Source organism: Corythoichthys intestinalis, chromosome 8, assembly GCF_030265065.1.
Source record: "Corythoichthys intestinalis isolate RoL2023-P3 chromosome 8, ASM3026506v1, whole genome shotgun sequence".
Classification (NCBI taxonomy): Eukaryota; Metazoa; Chordata; class Actinopteri; order Syngnathiformes; family Syngnathidae; genus Corythoichthys; species Corythoichthys intestinalis.
Genome location: NC_080402.1, coordinates 2,669,045 through 2,682,991, shown reverse-complemented (window position 1 = coordinate 2,682,991; position 13,947 = coordinate 2,669,045). Strand labels below are relative to the sequence as shown.

General features: G+C 40.5%; 1 protein-coding gene across 7 annotated transcripts in view; it reads right to left on the bottom strand.

Annotated features, from left to right (window-relative positions):
* The window catches only part of lrba (LPS-responsive vesicle trafficking, beach and anchor containing), a 442,809-nt gene that overhangs the window by 273,154 nt on the left and 155,708 nt on the right, over positions 1–13,947 (bottom strand). The window lies entirely within an intron of this gene.

Below are 13,947 nucleotides of genomic sequence, written 5' to 3'. Positions count from 1 at the left end.
ACGTTTCAACACCTTTCCACGCGAGCGTCAAAAGAATAATAAAGCAACAAGGTTACGCGGGCCTGTCTGAAGCTCGCCTGGCTTTCTTTTTTTCTCCTTCTCTCTCCCCCTTTTCCCTCACTTCCTCTCCCGGGAGTTGAAGAAGTATGCATGAAAAACCTCATGTGAAAGAGTTAACGACTAAACTACTCCTAAAGAAAAACACGACGTGCCCCTCCAAGCAACTTCAGTACATATTCCACTTCACTTCATACAAATGAGTCGTGTTTTGACGGGACCTTTTATTGGGCTCTTAAGGACATTGTTAATCCCTCGATGCCTAAATTGACATTGAACTATTTCGCCGCCATTGACGGCGATAGACGTCCAATCCAATTGGACTAGGCAATTGCTGAAGCAGCTCCCCGCACATAATAATCACATTTTGGATGCGTTCACTTTTTGGCACGCCGAACAGCCCACGCGCTTAGACTGATTCACATTGCTCCAAATTCAGAATGTTGCAAAAATTTACAGCAGAACCAAAAGTGGTGTTTGCCATGTGGCAAAATGGATTTTGCTACGGGGCATTTTTTTTGCCATGTGGCAAAATGGCATTTTTTGGGGGGGGTATATGGCAGTTTTGCAGGCCATGCAAGTCCATGCAGTTGACAGCAACACACATCCAAATTTTCCATTTATGGTCAAAAATCACAGCCACACGTTTTTCCGCCATTTACAATGAATGGAAAATTTGAACGTGCATTGCTGTCAATGGCATGGCCTGACTTGGGTGTCCGCACCCATTGAATGTCAATGCGCTTTAATGTAAAGTGTATGGTCAAATATTACAGCCACACTTGTTTTTCTGCCATTTAAAATGAATGGGAAATTTGGACGTGCATAGCCGTCAATGGCATTGCCTGACTTGGGCGTCCGTTGAATGTCAATGAGCTGTAATGGTAAGTGGATGGCCAAAAATCCCAGCCAAAGATGTTTTTCTGACATTTAAAATGAATGGAAAATTTGGACGTGCATGGCCTGCAAAACAGCCATATACCCCCCAACAGTGTCATATAACCACCCCCAAAAATGCCACAAATCAAAATCTATTTTGCCACATACACAAAAAAATGCCACATCTCAAAAACCATTTTGCCTCATGGCGAAAAAAATGCCACATGGCAAAAAAGACAAAAAAAAAAACAAAAAAATGGCACATGGCAAAATCCATTTTACCACTTGGCAAAAAAATGGCACAAGGCAAAATCCATCTTGCCTCATGGCAAAAACCACTTTTGGTTCTCGCTGTCTCTTAAAACTCACACAACATCAGCTATTTTTCCATTTTGACTCCATGTTTGCGGTATTTGGTGATAACAAAAAAAAAAACAATGGCAAAAAAAATTTTTTAAATTCTTTCAACGAGCCGAAACTTGCTTGTTGCCAGGGGCTGGCCGATCGGTGAAGGCAATCACCCCTCCCTGGACTCCCTGTGTTCCGAGAGTTATTTGGGCAGATCTGCACCTCTCGTGTATAGAAAATAAAAATAATATAAAAACATTTTTTTTAAAATGCATCTTAATAGTCCCAAATAGGGGGAAAGAGAGGAGTCGTTGATGGCTTTCTCCACTTAATTGTGGCAACAATAAGAAAACTAACAAAATAACAGTGGACAAAACCACATTCGAACGCTAACTTTTGCTTCTCGCCCGTCTCCCCCTCGCTTCCTTCCTACTACCTCACAGCTCTCCAGTCCCAGCGTCTCTTAAAGGGACCGTACATAGTTACGGACATTACAGTATAAAATAAAATCATAACATGCAAAAATTCATTTACAGAACAAATCCCAAGAATTGCGTGTTGTTTATAAAAATTTAACTTCATTTGAAAGAATCAGAGATTTATTGATGGACTGAAATGCTGGACCAACAAATCACGCCCCTGACATTAAAAAAAAAAAAACGTAGGGAACACGCTTAGTTGAACACAACGCAGAACATACTGTATACCATTTGCAGCCACCACTGACAGTCATGGTTGCCCAACTTCCCATCATGCATTTGGGGGGAACAGTTAGGTCGCTACAATATCATTTAGTGAAAGCACAACAAAAATAATATTCCTATCTCTCAAAAAATAATGATCACAAAAAGAAAAGCGCTCAATGCAAAGAGAACTGGCATTCCCAATCAAAATAGCTATGCAAAATACACATAAAACTTACTTAGATTTTGCCTAGGCTAGATCTCTAATTCATTTAAAACTCACCATTGACACCTTGTGGTGTATTTCAATCACTACCTTACGTAGTTAAAGACATTGTGGAAGAACGGCAGGGAGCCCATGCGACGGCAACAATTGCGAGCTATTAGTTTTTTTGTTGTTGTTTTTTTTTATTGAAATTTTTATTAAAACAAAAACATTAAGAGGGGTTTTAATATAAAATTACTATAACTTGTACTTAAATTTATCTTTTAAGAACTACAAGTTTTTCTATCCGTGGATCCCTTTAACAGAAAGAATGTTAATAATGTTAATGCCATCTTGTGGATTTATTGTTATAATAAACAAATACAGTACTTATGTACGGTATGTTGAATGTTTATGTCCATCTTGTGTCTTTCCATTCTAACAATAATTTACAGAAAAATATGGCATATTTTAGAGATGGTTTGAATTGCAATTAATTACGATTAATGAAGTTTTAAGCTGTGGTTAACCCGATTAAAAAATTGTAATCGTTTGACAGCCCTATTTATTGTAATCTCAGATTTATTTGTTTTTTGTTTTACAAGTTAGACTGTACGTTACTGTAAATCCCACCTGATTATAGCCTCAATAATTACAAATTGTTGTCATAACATTTAAACAATGGATATTCTCTGAAATTGAGGTTTCTAAGTCCCACAGCATGGTAAATGGGCATTTGAGTGTTGTTTTCAGCACCATTTTCTGTGTATGTTCTGGGACCTGTGCCCGTCTCGTCATCCCTGCGCTGTCATATGTACTTTGCGTTCCGGCACCTTCTGAGTTACAAATTAAGCACTGCCTACCGCTTAGGTCAGTATTATTGATCACCGTCGACCTACTGTCAGATTTATTGTGTTCTTCCCGGTTTTCTGCGATCGTGTGCATTTTTGTTTGTTTTTAATAAACCCTTGGATCCATCCCTCCATTGTTTTCTGCTTTGACGTACAACCTTGTTTCCGCAGTAGCGGACCCTAACATCAGCAAAAAAATTTCAAAAGATGGTCGATGGACTCTCTCTTCCTCGGCGCTACGATCCAGTAGCAATTTAAATTTGTCATGTTTTCAGTTTAATTTTGCCATTTTCAATTTGCCATGTTGATAATTGTGATGTTTGTTTACTGCTTTTCGTCCTTCTGCAAAGAAAGAGGAAATAACGATCGGCCCGCCATGATATTTACATCATCAGCTTTCGTGCTGTGACCTGGGAATTAAACGCGTGCTTTCACACATGCCGCGTCCCGGGAAAGTGCCGGACATAATACTTAGACGCAACCCGTTAAATGTCCGCGTAATGTCCGTGTCAGGCGACCGGGGAAATTGTTTTCACATACAGGGGCTACCCATTTAAATCCCGTGATTTTAACGGTGTTCAGGCATTTGTGAAAGGGGCTATCTATATAGACTTAAAAAGGAAAAATTGCAAATTTTCTGCAATTGTTCTCATTTAAAGCGCAATTAATCTACTAATAGATTGTAATTCCATGTTTTTTCTTATCCATTTCTGACCAAGGTGCTGATTTGAGTCAAATCAATACAAAGCACAGAAGCCTAAACACCTAAACACTTTTTATGGCTACCATGGGCAGTGATTTTGTTTTTTCACAGAGGGAGCTTAACGAATGGCACGTTTTCCATATTCAATTGTGATTAATCTATCAATAGATTAATGTGATTCACCTTTTTAAGCCATATGCTATATAGGTCTTTATTAGAGTGAACCAGGAAGAAAAATTGCACATTTTCTGTAATTAAACTCCGTTCATTTGATTATTTTTTTCCCCGATTTCAGACCAAGGCTTAAATTTATTTGAGTCAAACAACATTGAAATGAGACTTAAAACTTTGAACTCATTGACTGCCATAATCACTAAAAACAACGGCCAATTCCTGCAATTAAGCGTGATTAATCTATCATGAACCAAAAAAAATAATCATCACACTAATTAGCTTCAACTTTTTTAGACGCACGACTGAAGTTAATAACGGATTCACTTCCACGCCAAGAATATAGACGAAAAAGATGAACTCATTGATGACGATAGACGTCTCGGAAGTTAACTTTCAAACTCAGAACTGCTTTTTGTCCTGGAGGAGCCTATTGGCATTGACCGTGTTTACCGTCGGGTCCAAACAAAGAGGGTGCAACAGGGAATAAGGGCCCGCACTTGGCCAGAAAGTAAGCCCCGTCGGTTTGGAAGTAGAAGTTGAAGGACATTAAACATGAGTGTTAGTTTGTCTGTGGCCGATGGGGATATTCCATTCCAGACCAGACCGGACTGGACCAGCCCGGGTTGTCTTTCTTTCTCCTTCCTTCCCTCCCTCCGCAAGCCGGATTTCAAATAAACACCACAGGAAGTCAAGCCATAAATAGAGTCTCCAGAGGAGCAAATGTTACATTTCCTTATGCGATTTCTTTTTGTAAATACTCGGCAGTCGTTTCGGTGCAAAACTGACGTTGGATTTACACGCCGAGTGACGCAATTCCATCATAATGATACGACGATGGATGATGTACACACACGCACGTCTACCCTAAACAGCACGCTCACTTTAATAAAAAACACCCGGGGTTAGTCGGAACCAAAATGAAAATGGAGCAGGGCTCGCTCATTAAAAAGTTAAACAGGGTCAGTTCAGGAACGTGCATCAAATGTTCAAAGTAGCTGAATAGAATAGAATAGAATAGAATAGAATAGAATAGAATAGAATAGAATAGAATAGAATAGAATAGAACAGGCTTTTAATCCGACCATAATTTTGTTGTACATGATACAATGACAATAAAGATTGTGCTACACCTATCCTACTCTATGCTAATCCTACACCACGCCACACTCGGCCCACGCCACACTCGGCCCTACTCCGCGCCGCAACCCTGGCCCTACTTCACGCCGCACTAGGCCCGCGCCGGACTCGGCCCTACTCCGCCCCGCACTCGGCCCTGCTCCGCGCCACACTCGGCCCGCGCCACACTCGGCCCTACTCCGCGGCACACCCCTAGCCTGCGCCGCACCCCTGGCCCTACTCCGCGCCGCACCCCTGGGGCTACTCCACACTGCACTCGGCCCTACTCCGCGGCGCACTTGGCCTGCGCCGCACTCGACCCTACTCCGCACCGCACCCCTAGCCTGCGCCGCACCCCTGGCCCTACTCCGCGCCGCACTCGGCCCTACTCCACGCCACACTAGAATAGAATAGAATAGAATAGAATAGAATAGAATAGAATAGAATAGGTAGCGAACAGGCTTTTAATCAGACCATAATTTTGTTGTACATGATACAATGACAATAAAGATTGTGCTACGCCTAGCCAACTCTATGCTAATCCTACACCACGCCACACCACACTCGGCCCACGTCACACTCGGCCCTACTCCGTGCCGCAACCCTGGCCCTACTCCGCCCCGCACTCGGCCCTGCTCCGCCCCGCACTCGGCCCGCGTCAAACTCGGCCCGTGCCGCACCCCTGGCCCTACTCCGCGCTGTACACCTGGCCCTACTCCACACTGCACTCGGCCCTACTCCGCGGCGCACTTGGCCTGCGCCGCACTCGGCCCTACTCCGCACCGCACCCTTGGCCCTACTCCGCGCCCCTGGCCCTACTCCGTGCCGCACCCCTGGCCCTACTCCGCGCCACACTCGGCCCACGCCACACTCTGCCCTACTCCGCGGCACACCCCTAGCCCGCGCCGCACCCCTGGCCCTACTCCGTGCCACACCCCTGGCCCTACTCCGTGCCACACTCGGCCCACGCCACACTCTGCCCTACTCCGCGGCACACCCCTAGCCCGCGCCGCACCCCTGGCCCTACCCCACACTGCACTCGGCCCTACTCCGCAGCGCACTTGGCCTGCGCCGCACTCGACCCTACTCCGCACCGCACCCCTAGCCTGCGCCATACCCCTGGCCCTACTCCGTACCCCTGGACCTACTCCGCGCCGCGCCCCTGGCCCTACTCCGTGCCGCACCCCTGGCCCTACTCCACGTCACACTCGGCCCACGCCGCACTCTGCCCTATTCCGTGGCGCACCCCTAGCTCGCGCCGCACCCCTGGCCCTACTCCGCGCCGCACCCCTAGCTCGCGCCGCACCCCTGGCCCTACTCCACGTCACACTCGGCCCACGCCGCACTCTGCCCTACTCCGTGCCGCACCCCTAGCTCGCGCCGCACTCCTGGCCCTACTCTGCACCACACCCCTGGCCCTACTCCCCACCGCACTCAGTCCGTGCCACACTCAGTCCTACTCTGCCTCGCACCCCTGGCCCTACTCCGTGCTGCAACCGGTCCGTGTTGCATTTGGCCCGCGCCGCACCCCTGGCCCTACTTCGCACCGCACCCCTGGCCGTACTCCGCGCTGCACTCGGCCCTACTCTGCGCTGCACTCGGCCCTACTCTGCGCTGCACTCGGCCTACGCCATGCCAAGTGGTGGGTAGAGTAGCCAAAAATTTTACTCAAATAGCATTACTTCTAAATAATATTACTCAAATAAAAGTAAAAATTGTCATCCAAAAATTTAATCAAGCACAAGTAAAACAGTATTCGTTGACAAGAATACCCAAGTAATGACTAACATTTTGAAAACTGCTTACAAAATTTTCTATTTTCTTCCTCAGCAAAACATCGATATGAACTGTTATTATTTTTCTGTATTACAACCGTTTGCACAACCATATTAGGCCAAAAACATTACACAAAAATCATTGAATTCAGACCAAAAAGGCACTTGAAACATCACTCCTCCAAAGAGTATGAGTGTCTCATTGGTGAAACAGACAGCCACTGTCGGCATTTCTGGCAAAAATAAAGTCAATATGTAGAATAAAGAGAAAAAAATGGAACGTAGCCCAAAGTAGCGGAAAAACAGTATTGTTTCTTCTTCGCAAATCTACTCGTGTAAAAAGTGTTGCGTGGTAAAACTACTCTAAGAAGTTTTTTTTTCTCAAAAAGTCAATCAAGTAAATGTAACACAGTAGATGTAACATGTTACTACCCACCTCTGCTCATGTTACACTTGGCGTACGCTACGCTAAACTTAACCTACGCCTACTTTACAAATGTGTCCATGTAACTGCAGCCAATTTTCTCATACAAATTGCGGTATTAGCTGGCAATTGAAAGCTATTCTTTACTACAAGTCAAATATTCACCATATCTGTCCTTTCGGAGAGGTAGCAGACATCGAATAGATATCACAGTCCAAATAAATTGGCCGTCTAACACCGTCGATGGCAGCCAATGAGTAAAATAAGTTCCCTATAAAAGCTTGATGATAAATCCAACCAATTCTTCAAGTAAACAAGCCGTATAGAGCACAACAAAAGCCTTCTCACAACCCCGATCGGAAATGAGTTTTGACCGACGCCATCGGCATTTAGTGGACACAAGACTAATGGTGTCATTACCGGCTACGAGGTGGCTACTCTTCTGGCGAAATTAAAAAGAGAAAAAAAAAAGCGATGACCCCGATCTGAGGGGAGCTCTCGCTGATGGAATATTGGATTTTTGGCTGTCCGGCAGCGTCGGAGCTTTTACGGCCGCAATAGGAGGGGGGAAGAGTATGACCACCGGCGCCCCTGATGAGAGGATACAAGCAGCCATTTGTGAACTCTCACCTTTAACCCGACCCGCCGACAGACGATAGGGCCGAAAGCGCCCCGTTGGAAATTTGAGCGACGTCGGGGAAGCTAGCCCCAAAACGTGCGTGTTCCGCGGCACACCGTTGAGGCTAAACATACGTGCCATGCGCTTCCGTCATTACAGCTGATTATCCATAATCAACATCCAAATATACCGCCACCGCGGGTGAGAAAAAGCAGACCTCCAGAGCGAGAGCGCTTTTAAAATCAGGTTAGGAAGACGGGGGGGGGGGGGGAATCTGAGTCTCGGCTGTCTCGAAACAACAAATAAGTCGTTTGTGCTGTTCGGTGACATCGCTCGTAATCAAAAGTGTTTGTTTTATTTGCAGGTAAAGAATTTTGTGGTTTTCTGATCTTTAGTTATATTCAAACATGCTAATTGGCTACAATTGACAGCGCTAGCCATTTAATCCATTTTGACTGGGAGGCTGTCAATGGCACTGAAATATGAGCATTCATAGCCAATCCAACCTAGTTTAAATGAACTGGATGTCTATCATTGTCAATGACAGGCAATGCGTTAAGAGAGTTTAATACAAAATTCATTCAAACAATCACCAGAATTTTTTAAAATTTAATTTCCTAGGGATCTACTCAAATGACTACATTAAAAACCTACCCACATCATTGTTGTCTGGATACCAGGTGGTTGTAGTTCATTTTAACTTGTTAGGGCAGATCTATCATTGGCAATGTCTTTATTCATTTAGGAAATTTTAATTTAACAACATTACAAAACAATTAGGAAATACATAATTATATAAAATATAAATGCAGATGGCGGAAAACAGACAAGATTGAAAAAGCAGTTTCTGCTCTTGCACCCCTTTTTAAAATAAACTGCTGTATTTTAAGCCAAAACAACTGTTGTGTTTGATAGAACAATATGTTTATATGCTGCCATAGCAGTTTCATAGCACCCATGACTATCATGCCCCCGGACTATTTTTAATTGGTCTGTTTTACCCTGGAGATCCCCGTTTACAGACACTGCGCAACCGCTTTTGTTTCAACCAGCCATAAAAAGAATTATATTATCATCCGAAATGTCTCATTTTTAGCTTGGAATCATTAATTAATGTCTAATATTTAATGTTTAAAAAAATTATAATAAAAATTTTAAAAAAAAAATAAAAAAAAAGACTGTAAAAAATATTAAGTCACATATTTTAAACAAGCGACGTCACAATGAAAAAAAATGGTGTCTGTCGCTGAATTGTATTTTTTTTCCGTTACAGTCGCATTTTCCCCATTTTTTGAGATGATAAATAATCGATCCAAACAAAGGCAAATTAAAAAAATAAATAAACATTTAAAAGGGTAATTATTAGGGCTGTCAAACGATTAAAATTTTTAATCGAGTTAATTACAGCTTAAAAATTAATTAATCGTAATTAACCACAATTCAAACCAGCTATAAAATATGCCATATTTTTCTGTAAATTATTGTTGGAATGGAAAGATAAGACACAAGACGGATATATACATTCAACATACGGTACATAAGTACTGTATTTGTTTGTTATAACAATAAATCCACAAGATGGCATTAACATTATTAACATTTTCTTAAAGCGATCCATGGATAGAAAGACTTTAGTTCTTAAAAGATAAATCTTAGTACAAGTTATAGAAATTTTACATTAAAACCCCTCTAAATGTTTTCGTTTTATTAAAATTTGTAAAAATTTCAATCAAAAAAATAAACTAGTAGCTCGTCATTGTTGATGTCAATAATTACACCATGCTCACTCATTGTGCTGAAGCCCATAAAATCATTTGGACCCGAGCGCCAGCAGAGGGCGCCAAACACCAAAAAACAAGTAACAAGCGGACATTACACTGCTGTCATTTTAATCTGAGCGGGGCATGTGCGTTAATTGCGTCAGATATTTTAACGTGATTAATTTTAAAAATTAATTACAGCCCATTAATGCAATAATTTTGACAGCCCTAGTAATTATATTATCATTCGAAATGTCTCATTTTTAGCTTGGAATCATTAATTAATGTCTAATATTTAGTTGTTGTTTAAAAAAAAAAAAAAAAAAAAAGACTAAAAAAATAGTCAAATATTTTAAACAAATGACTTCACAATGAAAAAATGGTGTCTGCAAATAAGTCATGGACTACCGCTGAATTTTATTTTTTGCGTTACTTTCGCGTTTTCCCCATTATTTAAGATGATAAATAATCGATCCAAAGACAAAAAAAAAAAAAAAAAAAAAAAAAAAACTAAAGATGTCCCGATCGATCGGGATGCAGATCGATCGGGTCCGATCACGTCATTTTCAAAGTATCGGAATCGGCAAAACATATCGGACATGCCTTTTTTTAATATATATATATATATATATATATATATTTTTTTTTTTTTAAATTAAATCGTTTTCTAATTGTATTCAATGTTACAGACAAAATGTCTTACATTTATCCAGAGTCTTTAGTTTTGGCTTAAAGTAGGGCTATCAAAATTATCGCGTAAACAGCGGTAAATAATTGTTTTTTTTTAATTAATCACGTTAAAATATTTAATGCAATTAACGCATGTGCTGCACAACCCACTCACGCATTGTCGCGTTCAATCTATAATGGCGCCGTTTTACCTATATATAGAGCTAACAGGCAACGTAAAATGAGTAGAGAGAATTTTGGCTGTCTTTGGAGCCTCATTTTAATTGGCTGAAGCCTTAAAATCCCTCTCTCAACGATTAGAAATATCGTGGGAAGCAACGTGGGGAAGAATGGTAGTGGTTGATCTTTTCATTAAAACCCTATGTTACTTCCCAACGCAGAGAAGATATATCAAATTGGTGCCACTTCGCACAGTCATGGTTGCACTTCCCATCATGCATTTGGGCAGAACAGTTAAATGGCTACAGTATCATTTACTGAAAGCTCAAGAAATATACTAGATGGCAATATTTAGTCACAATATACAGTCACATTTATCCTCTAAGAATTACAAGTCTTTCTATCCGTGGATCCCTCACAGAAAGAATGTTAATAATGTAAATGCCATCTTGAGGATTTATTGTCATAATAAACAAATACAGTATTTATGTACTGTATGTTGAATGTATATTTTCGTCCGAGTTTTATTCATTTTTTTCTCCATGCATTGCCAAAATGTATATGATTGGGGGAAATTATCGGGAATGATTGAAAATGAATCGGGAGTTTTAAAAAAAAAAAAAAAAAAAAAAAAAAAAGGAATTGGATCAGCAAATATCGGGATCGGCAGATACTCAAACTGAAACGATCGAGATCGGATCAGGAGCAAAAAAACATGATCGGAACAACCCTAGTAGATATCACATATTGTAGAACTAGATGTGAAATGACAGACGACGACAGCGTTGGAACATGTACAAAGAACTAGATGCGAAATGACAGACTTGCCACCATCTTAAAGCATTAGACTTCTCTAGAAGGCTCTGTTGTAGCGAACCTAATTACTTTTTATCTAAAATATCCCTAAATCGGCAAAATCTTGACTTGAATCTATCTTTAAATGATGAAACAGTTTTAAAACTTTGACATGTCGAAAGTAGACAGAAGGGAAATTATGGAATAACTGGAGCAATTTTAACAAATTAATTGTAGTCTAAAGCCACTGATACAGAATGGGACTATTATATTTACTGTTTTCAACTATTAACTTAAAACTGAAATAGTCGTTTATATAAGTCTGAGAGCCTTTTTGTACAATTTTTGTAACTAATTTACGAAACATTAAAATCGTTTAACTTTAATTTTAACATCAATTAAAATGTATTAACTTGATAGGAGTAGACATGTGGAAGTGTCTACTTTCATATGTCGAAAGTAGACAGATGGGAAATTATGGAATAACGGGAACAATTTTAACAACTTTAACGGTTGATTCACAACATTTAATTCATTGAATGTAGTTTAAAGCTGCTGATACAGAATGGGGACTAGAGTTTTTTATTTACTGTTTTTAACTGTTAACTTGATACTAAAATAGTTTGGTTTAGCCTGAGAGGATTTTTGAACAATTTTGGAACTAATGTACAAAACATTAAAAGTGTGGTGGGGTGCATCAATAATCGATTTATAATCGAATCGGAGCCTCTGAATCGTAATCGTAATCGAATTGTTAGGTGCTCAAAGATTCCCAGCTCTAGGAGTAAGTACGCAATAATATCTCGTTAAAATCGTAGCGTCTTTAACTCTGCTCGCTCATGATCTCACCTCCATTTACGGTTTTGCTGTTTAAAAAAAATTTTTTAAATGCCCTACTGTTCAAAAATTTCCATCCCCCATAAAATTGAGATTTTAAAGATTTTCAATAATGTATCAAACATACATATAGGACAATTTTGAAATTTTGCCAATTGGGGTCTCAGAGCGGAACTTCAAGTCACCTGAGTGTTTTCCGCCATATATAAAATTTAAATTGAAAATACTGTATATAAGTGAGTAGAAATTCCAAATATAAAAAAAGGATTAAAATTGATATTTAGAAAACTGAAATGGTTTTTATTGCTATATAAACATGGAACCCACCAAAAAATACAGTACTCTCTTCTTTCAGCAGGGAAAAAAAGTTAGTTCATATCTTTTTCCATTCTTTAGAAATCAGCATTAGAAAATAGCTTAGTTTGAGCAATTTTCCAATTTCTGATGAAAAAACAGAGAAATTGAGCTTTTTGTGAAAGCATACATTTCAAACATAACTCACTTTAACACAGCTATTTTCTTTAGTCATCAGAATAATGTTTTCCTTTTACAAAATAACATAAACAACAAGAAAAATAGAGCTTTTGATAGCAAAGTAACAATTTATTTACACATAACAAACTGAGAGATGACGCTGTTGTGGCCGCTACAGCCGGGGTAAACTTTTCCCTCATCGCCACCTGTCTCATAAAGGTGAATTTTTTTTTTGTCTTTCTTTTGTGGTGACCACTGCCTCGTGGCGGAGTTCGCCTGGGGAACTTGTGTTCCTGGGGGGGAACTGGTTTGGCCGTGCGCGTTTCTGGCTGAGTCGCGGAACACAGGAGGGTGGGGGGACGTGAGCGGCTGAGCACGGTGGCGCGGGCTCTGCTCGGCGAGCAGCACGGACTCAACGGCATTGTCCGCTGCACTGGTGGTCCCGGTCGTTCTGCTTGGTCGTCCAGCGCCTGGCATCCCAGGCGCCCTCCCGGTTGTTCTGCTCGGTCGTCCGCCCCCTGGCATCCTGGACGTCCATTCGGTCGTCTTCCGCCAGCAGCCCGGCCGTTCATTCCGTTGAATCAGGTTGCGGGTCTTACCAAATGCGCTGCTGCCCTCCAGTGGCCAGTTTTATTGCTTTAAAATGGATTTTGAGCATTGTGCTTTGGAGGTAAGTTGAATCAGAACCAAGAGATGTCTCATGTGAAAAAAAAACATAAAAGACGTGGGACACTGAAACAACTAAAAATAGAATGTATTTATACGTTTTTGGGTGCAAATGAGTTAAGGAATTCCTCCTTTGTCATCCATTTTTGAAATTTTCGAAAATAATTGAGTAAAACATTTTCAAAATTTACTTTTATTGCTTATTTATTTTTCTTTGATTTTTTTTTTTTATGTTAGGATTTTCTCATTTTTAGCTGTAGTTTTCCAATAATTTTCAATTGTTAGTATGTATACGTACTTTATTATATTTTAAACGATACACTTTGCAGACTGCACATTTCAATTTCGTTGTACCTGAGCCATTACGAGACATCCTTTTTTTTTTTTTTTTTATACGTATGCATTCTTCCAACGCTTGATATATTTTTTGTTCAATTAATTCGTTTTAATTTTAATACGCACAATAAATTACCTTGTGTTGAATTGCTGTTGTATTGTACTGTACAATACATTTGCCTTGCTTTGCCTGAAAGTAAATTCAGGAATCAAGGAGCTAAAATCAAACAATAGAAAGGTTGACGTGTGATATCGCTCCGATTAATTTTTGAAATCATGCGAAATGGCAGGAAATATGAGCAATTTTTCATTTTATTTTGAAACAACACGTCAGAATTTCTTGAGATTCTTCAGTTCATTTCAAAATGGTAATATGCCAAAATTACTGTCTGCTCA